This window comes from Triticum urartu, chromosome 1A (genome assembly GCF_056163025.1).
Source record: "Triticum urartu cultivar PI428250 chromosome 1A, HENAU_Tu73, whole genome shotgun sequence".
NCBI classification, from domain to species: domain Eukaryota; kingdom Viridiplantae; phylum Streptophyta; class Magnoliopsida; order Poales; family Poaceae; genus Triticum; species Triticum urartu.
Window position 1 is genome coordinate 311,350,920 of NC_141873.1, and position 10,871 is coordinate 311,361,790.

At 43.3% G+C, this 10,871-nt stretch overlaps 1 long non-coding RNA gene across 1 annotated transcript; it reads right to left on the bottom strand.

The window, feature by feature from the left end:
- Positions 1 to 2,747: 2,747 nt before the first annotated feature.
- On the bottom strand, positions 2,748 to 6,060 carry LOC147991010 (uncharacterized). Its single transcript, XR_015602001.1, has 2 exons — positions 5,767 to 6,060; positions 2,748 to 4,953 (listed from the first exon to the last, which is right to left on the bottom strand). It is a non-coding gene; the product is annotated as an uncharacterized LOC147991010 (long non-coding RNA).
- Positions 6,061 to 10,871: the final 4,811 nt, after the last annotated feature.

The following is a 10,871-nucleotide window of genomic DNA, read 5'->3' on the forward strand; positions in this document are numbered from 1 at the left end:
TAAAGTTGTTATTTATATTTCCTTATATCATGATAAATCTTTATTATTCATGCTAGAATTGTATTAACCGGAAACTTAGTGCATGTGTGAATACATAGACAAACTGAGTGTCACTAGCATGCCTCTACTTGAATAGCTCATTAATCTAAGATGGTTAATTTTCCTAACCATTGACATTAGTTGTCATTTGATTAACAGGATCACATCATTATAGAATGATGTGATTGACTTGACCCATCCGTTAGCTTAGCATGATGATCATTTAGTTTGTTGCTATTGCTTTGTTCATAACTTATACATGTTCCTATGACTATGAGATTATGCAACTCCCGAATACCGGAGGAACACTTAGTGTGCTATCAAACGTCACAACGTAACTGGGTGACTATAAAGATGCTCTACAGGTGTCTCTGATGGTGTTTGTTGAGTTTTCATAGATCGAGATTAGGATTTGTCACTCCGTGTATCGGAGAGGTATCTCTGGGCCCTCTCGGTAATGCACATTACTATAAGCCTTGCAAGCAATGTGACTAATGAGTTAGTCACGGGATGTTGCATTACAGAACGAGTAAAGAGACTTGCCGGTAACGAGATTGAACTAGGTATTGAGATACCGACGATCGAATCTCGGACAAGTAACATACCGATGACAAAGGGAACAACGTATGTTGTAATGCGGTTTGACCGACAAAGATCTTCGTATAATATGTAGGAACCAATATGAGCATCCAGGTTCCGCTATTGGTTATTGACCGTAGATGAGTCTCAGTCATGTCTACATACTTCTCGAACCCGTAAGGTCCGCACGCTTAACGTTCAATGACGATCGGTATTATGAGTTTATGTGTTTTGATGTACCGAAGGTAGTTCTGAGTCCCGGATGTGATCACGGACATGACGAGGAGTCTCGAAATGGTAGAGACATAAAGATCGATATATTGGAAGGCTATGTTTGAATATCGGAATGGTTACGTATGAATTCGGGCATTTACCAGAGTACCGGGGGGTTACCGGAACCCCTTGGGGAGTCAATGGGCCTTATTGGGCCTTAGTGGGAGAGAGGAGGAGGCGGCCAAGGTGGAGGGCGCCCCCCCCCCAAGCCCAATCCGAATTGGGTGCGGGGTCGGCCCCCCCTTTCCTTCCCTCTCTCTCCCCCTTCCTTCCTCTCCTACTCCAACTAGGGAAGAGGGAATCCTATTCCCACCAGGAGTAGGACTCCCCCCTTGGACGCCATGAGAGGGTCATCCATCCCCTCCTCCACTCCTTTATATACGGGGGAGGGGGGCACCCCATAGACACACAAGTTAATTGTTTTAGCCGTGTGCGGTGCCCCCTCCATAGATTTCCACCTCGGTCATATCGTTGTAGAGCTTAGGCGAAGCCCTGCGTCGATAACTACATCATCACCATCATCACGCCGTCGTGCTGATGAAACTCTCCCTCGACCTTAGCTGGATCTAGAGTTCATGGGACGTCACCGAGCTGATCGTGTGCAGATTGTGGAGGTGTCATACCTTCGGTGTTAGGATCGGTCGGATCGTGAAGACGCACTATTACATCAACCACGTTGTCATAACGCTTCCGCTTATGGTCTACGAGGGTACATGGACAATACTCTCCCCTCTCGTTGCTATGCATCACCTAGATGGATCTTGCGTGTTCGTAGGAATTTTTTTAAAATTACTGCATTCCCCAATAGTGGTATCAGAGCCAAGGTTATCCGTAGATGTTATATGCACGAGTAGAATACAAAGGAGTTGTGGGCGTGAGTATATACATATTGCTTGCCGTCACTAGTTGATTCTTGATTCGGCGGTATTGTTGGATGAAGCGGCTCAGATCGACATTACGCGTACGCTTACGCGAGACTGGTTCTACCGACGTGCTTCGCACACAGGTGGCTAGTGGGTGTGTGTTTCTCCAACTTTAGTTGAATCGATTTCAATGAACAAGGTTCTTTCTGAAGATCAAAAAGCAATCACTATACTACGTTGTGGTTTTTGATGCGTAGGTAAGAACATTTCCTGCTAGAAGCCCGTAGCAGCCACGTAAAACTTGCAACAACAAAGTATAGGACGTCTAACTTGTTTTTGCAAGGCATGTTGTGATGTGATATGGTCAAGACGTGATTATATAAATTGTTGTATGAGATGATCATGTTTTGTAACACAGTTATCGGCAACTGGCAGGAGCCATATGGTTGTCGCTTTATTGTATGAAATGCAATCACCATGTAATTGCTTTACTTTATCACTAAGAGGTAGCGATAGTTGTAGAAGCAATAGTTGGTGAGACGACAATGATGCTTCGATGGAGATCAAGGTGTCAAGCCGGTGACGATGGTGATCATGACGGTGCTTTAGAGAAGGAGATCAAAGGCACAAGATAATGATGGCCATATCATATCACTTATATTTGATTGCATGTGATGTTTATCCTTTATGCATCTTATTTTGCTTATTTTGCTTAGTTCAGTGGTAGTATTATAATATGATCTCTCACTAAATTTTAAGGTACAAGTGTTCTCCCTGAGTATGCACCGTTGCTATAGTTCGTTGTGCCGAGACACCACGTGATGATCGGGTGTGATAAGCTCTATGTTCACATACAATGGGTGCAAGCCAGTTTTGCACATGCAGAATATTTGGGTTAAACTTGACGAGCCTAGCATATGCAGGTATGGCCTCGGAACACTGAGACCGAAAGGTCGAGCGTGAATCATATAGTAGATATAATCAACATAGTGATGTTCTAAAAACTACTCCATCTCACGTGATGACCGGACATGCTTTAGTTGATATGATTCACATGATCACTTAGATGATTAGAGGGATGTCTATCTAAGTGGGAGTTCTTAAGTACTCCCTCCATCCCAAAATTCATGTTGCGTGCAGTGAAGTTGTTATTTCGCAAAAAACACCTCGTAATCTTAAAACAATAGCAAACAGGTCTTGACTCCTTCTGCTTCCTCCGTCCGGCGCCCGCGCGTCGCTACGGGCCGATGCCGTGGGTTTCCGCCGATGTGCTAGAGATTCGGCGCTCGCAGCCCACCCGCAACCACCCACCCGCCACCAGCTGCTCGCCGATTCCGTCGCCCACCGCCGCAACCACCAGGCGAGCTGGTCCTCGATCCGCAAGGACCTGCCGGCACCAAGCTGCGCGATTCCGCCACCTAGCTGAGCTGCCGCCCACCTGCACGACCAGCCACTACGGCATGGCGCCCACCTACACCTGCACCGCCGCCAACCTCCACGATCTCGCCGCGATCCTTCCCCGCGCCCCGTATCTGCTGCTGGGAGACTCCAATCGTCGGCCCAGTCTCTCCTTTCCCACCGGATCCTTCCTCGCCGGCTCTGCTGGTGGGGTAGTCCTTCTCTGCCGCTCCTTCCTCACCGTCGACGCCTACTGCTGTTGCTGCCCCCGCCGACGACGCCTACTGCTTCTGCTGCTTCGACCACCTGCAGCTGGTAGTCCCAATGTTAATTTTGGAAGCATTCAATCGGTAAATGGCAAGATTTTGTTAATTTTGGAAACATTCAATAATGCTAATTATGGAAACATTCAATCTGGAATGGGATTTTGTTAATTTTGGAAACATTTAATCATGTTAATTTTGGAAACATTCAACAATGTTAACTTCAGAAACACTCAATCGGACAAGATTTTGACAACTAGAATTATTACGGCATGGATTATGGACTCTCACCTTATTTTTGAGGAAATTATGGACTCTCACCTGATCATCATCTATCGTCCTCCAGCTGAAATGTCTACTCCTCCAGTGGAACAGTTTTGAGCCACTAACTGAAAATGTTCAGGTTCTCAAAATGTCCAGTTTCTGAAAATGTTGTGGTTTGGACTTGTACCTTTACTTTACAATTTAGGACAACATGGATCTGATCAACAATAGAAAAATAGAACAACAGAAAAACAGAACAACACAGAGCTCTACAGATCAACATGTGTATCAACTTTTTTGGCAATAATTTTGTCGATCAACAAGGTCTGAAGAACTTGTACTATACTGTTCCTAATTTAATTCACACATGATAAGTCCAGGTCATAAAAATTCCATGATGTTCCTTATTGCTCTACAATCAACAGGATTGTACGCAGGGACAGTTAACAAGATTACTCCATGATGTGAACCATTATACAATTAGACAGAGAGTACACAGGGACAATTAACAGGATTACTCCATGATGTTCCTTGCTGCTCCACAATCTGGATATCAGTTAACAGTAAGGGAAATTAAACAATTTAAAACAATCTGGAGTAACAGGATTACTCCATGATGTTCCTTACTGCTCAAAATTCAGTTAACGGTTTCAAGCTGAGGCTAGTTCACTGAAACCTGTGCGCACCATTTAAAATGATTTGTCAATTAAACAATTTAAAATGAAAAATTACAATAGATTAGGACTCAAGTTGAGATTAGTTCACTGAAAGAAAAATAAAATGCACAAGATCAGGACTCAAGCTGAGACTAGTTTCTGATTTACTCATGATTGAAAATGCCAAATGAGGGCGATCTGCGCAAGTGGTCCATGGAGATTTACTTTTCTTCTGAAAAAGAAGAAGAAGAAGAAGTAAAATGAGGGTGATCTGCCCACATGAACTCTGCATTTCTTCATAGATGCAAAGTGCAGAATAGTAATGCAGATAGGGTGAGCTAAATTTATGGGTCATGTCAATACTGTGCACAGCAAGCACGAAGACGCTGTGAAAGCCTCGTCCGAAGATTCAGATAGAGGAACAAGACATTCAGATAAAGGGAGGGCAGAGATTCAGATAGAGGAAGCAGACCTTGTGGGCGCTGGGCATGGAGGGTGTGGTACGACGGCTCAGCCGTGCCCCTCGTCTTGCTGCTACTCTCCTCCCCATCCAGGTCAGCCGTGCAGGTCCAGGACATCGCCGCCGCCGTACTCCTCATTTGAGCTCGCAAGGGGGAGCTTTTAGCACCAAGGTGGTCTAATTAGGCACCAATGAATACTAAATGCATGTGGTAGATGCAGCAAATGCAAGGTTCAAACTACAGTACTGTAGGGGGTCTATATCCGTTGCTACTTTATGTTGATGGCTTGATTGCTACTGACTGAATTCAGTGAAAATTGTCAAACTGAAAATGGAAAATAAACTTTTGCTATACTCCAATTTCACAAACTGAAAATGCTCCAAGCAGATCATAGTTTCGAAATGGAAAATACTCCAAGCAGGAGTACTCCAGGAGTACACTTCTCAGTTTTGTCAGTTAGTGATTAGTTATGAACCTAACTTTTGTTGAATGGACTGGTTAAAGTTTGATTAACTAAATTTGACAGCTAGTGATCAGTTATGAACCTGACTTGTGTTAAATGGACAATTTGGTTATAGTTTGATCTTGAGCTAGTGAACAAGCCGTTTCAAAACAGAGCATAGTTTCAAAACAAAGCAATTGCAAACTTGAGCTAGTGAACAAGCAATAGAACTTGAGATGAAATCAGTGCATAGCAATGGAACTTGAACAGAGTTTGAAGAGAAAACAAAGCTTTAGTCTGAATCTCTGGATCAAACTAGAAATGCCCACATCAAGGAGTAAATTGACAGTTTTGACAATAAATTTAGTCCGAATTTTAGCATCAAGTAGTTTCAGTACTCATCTCTGAATCTTTTTTGTGGGTAAACTCATCTCTGAATCCAAAATCTTGAACGTGAGCTCCAGACGATGTCAGCCTTGAGGTGCTGGACGATGGTGTCATGGCTGAACAGTGGACGGCGTCATTTACCTGCTGGCGACGGCGACACGGGGTGTACAGCGGCGTCGACCTGCTGGTGAAGGAGCTGCGGCGTGGCGGGGCTACCGACCGAAGATGGCGTGGGAGGGGCAGGGTGGGGCTGCGGCGGGTAGGTATGAGGTCGACGGAGGCTCGCCGACGAGGAGGTGGTCCAGGACGCGTAGGGGAACCAGGCGGCATAAAAAAGCGAACCTTGCCGCTTGCTCTGTTTTGGCAGGGGAACCAGGCGGCAGCATGGGGTGGGGGGCGAGGCGGAGGTGGAGGCGACGTGGTGCCGCGGAGAGGTGGGGGGGGGGAGCAAGGTGGAGTGGGGCATGGGACGGAGGGGGGAGGCAGTGCCGTCGCCGGAGTAGGGGTGGAGCCGGCGAGGAAGAAAGCGAGGAAGGAGACGGAGTGGACTGCGGGTTTGGTCGGGGAAATTCAAAGGACAAAATTGCAAAAAAGCCTTTGCGACAAGAATTACGGGACGGAGGGAGTAATATGATTAATTGAACTTCAATTTATCATGAACTTAGTACCTGATAGTATTTTGCATGTCTATGTTGTTGTAGATAGATGGCATGTGTTGTTGTTCCGTCAAATTTTAATGTGTTCCTAGAGAAAGCTAAGTTGAAAGATGATGGTAGCAACTACACGGACTGGGTCCATAACTTGAGAATTATTCTCATTGCTGCATAGAAGAATTACGTCCTGGAAGCACCGCTGGGAGACAAGCCTGCTGCAGATGCTGCTGACAATGTTAAGAACGTCTGGCAGAGCAAAGCTGATGACTACTCGATATTTCAGTGTGCCATGCTTTACGACTTAGAACCGGGACTTCAACGGCATTTTGAACGTCATGGAGCATATGAGATGATCCAGGAGTTGAAGTTAATATTTCAAGCAAATGCCCGGATTGAGAGATATGGAGTCTCCAATAAGTTCTATAGCTGCAAAATGGAGGAGAATAGTTCTGTCAGTGAACATATACTCAGAATGTCTGGGTACCACAACCACTTGACTCAGCTGGGAGTTAATCTTCCTGATGATAGTGTCATTGACAGAGTTCTTCAATCACTGCCACCAAGCTACAAGAGCTTCGTGATGAACTATAATATGCAAGGGATAGATAAGACAATTCCCGAGCTCTTCGCAATGCTAAAGGTTGTGGAGGTAGAAATCAAGAAGGAGCATCAAGTGTTGATGGTCAACAAGACCACCGGTTTCAAGAAGAAGGGAAAAGAGAAGAAGGGGAACTTTAAGAAGAAGAGCAAGCAAGTTGCTGTTCAAGTGAGGAAGCCCAAGTCTGGACCTAAGCCTGAGACTTAGTGCTTCTACTACAAAGGGACTGGTCACTGGAAGCGGAACTGCCCCAAGTATTTGGCGGATAAGAAGGATGGCAAAGTGAAAGGTATATTTGATATACATGTTATTGATGTGTAACTTACTAATGCTCGCAGTAGCGCCTGGGTATTTGATACTGCTTCTGTTGCTAATATTTGCAACTCAAAATAGAGGCTACGGATTAAGCGAAGATTGGCTAAGGACGAGGTGACGATGCACGTGGGAAATGGTTCCAAAGTCGATGTGATCGCCGTCGGCACGCTACCTCTAAATCTACCTTCGGGGTTAGTATTAGAATAATTGTTATTTGGTGCCAGCGTTAAGCATGAACATTATATCTGGATCTTGTTGATGCGAGACGGTTATTCATTTAAATCAGAGAATAATGGTTGTTCTATTTATATGAGTAATATCTTTTATGGTCATGCACCCTTGATGAGTGGTCTATTTTTACTAAATATTGATAGTAGTGATACACATATTCATAGTATTGAAGCCAAAAGATATAAGTTTAATAATGATAGTGCAACTTATTTGTGGCACTGCTGTTTAGGTCATATTGGTGTAAAGCGCATGAAGAAACTCCATGCAGATGGACTTTTGGAATCACTTGATGCTTGCGAACCATGCCTCATGGGCAAGATGACTAAGACTCCATTCTCTGGAACAATGGAACGAGCAACAGATTTATTGGAAATAATACATACTGATGTATGTGGTCCGATGAGTGTTGATGCTCGTGACGGGTATCGTTATTTTCTGACCTTCACTGATGATTTGAGCAGATATGGGTATATCTACTTGATGAAACATAAGTCTGAAACATTTGAAAAGTTCGAAGAATTTCAGAGTGAAGTAGAAAATCACCGTAACAAGAAAATTAAGTTTCTACGGTCTGATCGTGGAGGTGAATATTTAAGTTACGAGTTTGGTCTTCATTTGAAACAATGCAGAATAGTTTCCAACTCACGCCACCTGGAACACCATAGCGTAATGGTGTGTCCGAACGTCGTAACTGCACTTTATTAGATATGGTGCGATCTATGATGTCTCTTACTGATTTACCGCTATCGTTTTGGGGTTATGCTTTAGAGATGGCTGCATTTACGTTAAATAGGGCACCATCAAAATCCGTTGAGACGACACCTTATGAACTGTGGTTTGGCAAGAAACCCAAGTTATCATTTCTTAAAGTTTGGGGCTGTGATGCTTATGTGAAAAAGTTTCAACCTCATAAGCTCAAGCCCAAATCGGAGAAATGTGTCTTCATAGGATACCCAAAGGAGACTGTTGGGTACACCTTCTATCACAGATCCGAAGGCAAGATATTCATTGCTAAGAATGGATCCTTTCTAGAGAAGGAGTTTCTCTCGAAACAAGTGAGTGGGAGGGAAGTAGAACTTGATGAGGTAACTGTGCCTGCTCCCTTATTGGAAAGTAGTTCATCACAGAAATCAGCTCCAGTGATTCCTACACCAGTAAGTGAGGAAGCTAATGATGATGATCATGAAACTTCTGATCAGGTTACTACCGAACCTCGTAGGTCAACCAGAGTAAGATCTGTACCTGAGTGGTAAGGTAATCCTGTTCTAGAAGTCATGTTACTTGACCATGACGAACCTACGAACTATGAGGAAGTAATGACGAGCCCAGATTCCGCAAAATGGCTTGAGCCCATGAAATCTGAGATGGGATCCATGTATGAGGACAAAGTGTGGACTTTGGTTGACTTTCCTGATGATCCGCAAGCCATAGAGAATAAATGGATCTTCAAGAAGAAGACTGACATTGATGGTAATATTACTGTCTACAAAGCTCGACTTGTTGCAAAAGGTTTTCGACAAATTCAAGGAGTTGACTATGATGAGACCTTCTCACCCGTAGGGATGCTTAAGTCTGTCTGAATCATGTTAGCAATTGCCACATTTTATGATTATGAAATTTGGCAAATGGATGTCAAAACTGCATTCCTTAATGGATATCTTAAATAAGAGTTGTATATGATGCAACCAGAAGGTTTTGTCGATCCAAAAAGTGCTAACAAAGTGTGCAAGCTCCAGCGATCTGTTTATGGACTGGTGCAGGCCTCTCGGAGTTGGAATATATGTTTTCATAGTGTGATCAAAGCATATGGTTTTATACAGACTTTTGGAGAAGCCTATATTTACAAGAAAGTGAGTGGGAGCTCTGTAGCATTTCTGATATTATATGTAGATGACATATTGTTGATCGGAAATGATACTGAATTTCTGAATAGCATAAAAGGATGCTTGAATAAGAATTTTCCAATGAAAGAACTCGGTGAAGTTGCTTATATATTGGGCATCAAGATCTATAGAGATAGATCAAGACGCTTAATTGGACTTTCACAAAGCACATACCTTGATAAAGTTTTGAAGAAGTTCAAAATGGACCAAGCAAAGAAAGGGTTCTTGCCTGTGTTACAAGGTGTGAAGTTGAGTCAGACTCAATGCCCGACCACTGGAAAAGATAGAGAGAAAATGGAAGTCATTCCCTATGCTTCAGCCATAGGTTCTATCATGTATGCAATGTTGTGTACTAGACCTGATGTGTGCCTTGCTATTACTTTAGCAGGGAGGTACCAAAGTAATCCAGGAGTGGATCACTGGACATCGGTTAAGAATATCCTGAAATACCTGAAAAGGCTAAGGATATGTTTCTCGTTTATTGAGGTGACAAAGAGCTCATCGTAAAAAGTTACATCGATGCAAGCTTTGACATTGATCCGGATGACTCTAAGTCACAAACCGAATACGTATTTTTATTGAATGATGGAGTTGTCAGTTGGTGCAGTTCCAAGCAGAGTGTCGTGGTGGGATCTACATGTGAAGCGGAGTACATAGCTGCTCCGGAAGCAGCAAATGAAGGAGTCTGGATGAAGGAGTTCATATTCGATCTAGGTGTCATACCTAGTGCATCGGATCCAACGAAAATCTTTTGTGACAATACTGGTGCAATTGCCTTGGCAAAAGAATCCATATTTCACAAGAGAACCAAGCACATCAAGAGACGCTTCAATTCCATCCGCGATCAAGTCAAGGAGGGAGACATATAGATTTACAAGATACATACAGATCTAAATGTTGTAGATCCGTTGACTAAGCCTCTCTCACGAGCAAAACATGATCAGCACCAAGACTCCATGGGTGTTAGAATCATTACTGTGTAATCTAGATTATTGACTCTAGTGCAAGTGGGAGACTGAAGGAAATATGCCCTAGAGGCAATAATAAAGTTGTTATTTATATTTCCTTATATCATGATAAATGTTTATTATTCATGCTAGAATTGTATTAACCGGAAACTTAGTACATGTGTGAATACATAGACAAACTGAGTGTCACTAGTATGCCTCTACTTGACTAGCTCGTTAATCAAAGATGGTTAAGTTTCCTAACCATTGACATGAGTTGTCATTTGATTAACGGGATCACATCATTAGAGAATGATGTGATTGACTTGACCCATCCGTTAGCTTAGCACGATGATCGTTTAGTTTGTTGCTTGCTTTGTTCATAACTTATACATGTTCCTATGACTATGAGATTATGCAACTCCCGAATATCGAATGAACACTTAGTGTGCTATCAAACGTCACAACGTAACTGGGTGACTATAAAGATGCTCTACAGGTGTCTCCGATGGTGTTTGTTGAGTTGGCATAGATCGAGATTGGGATTTGTCACTCTGTGTATCGGAGAGGTATCTCTGGGCCCTCTTGGTAATGCACATCACTATAAGCCTTGCAAGCA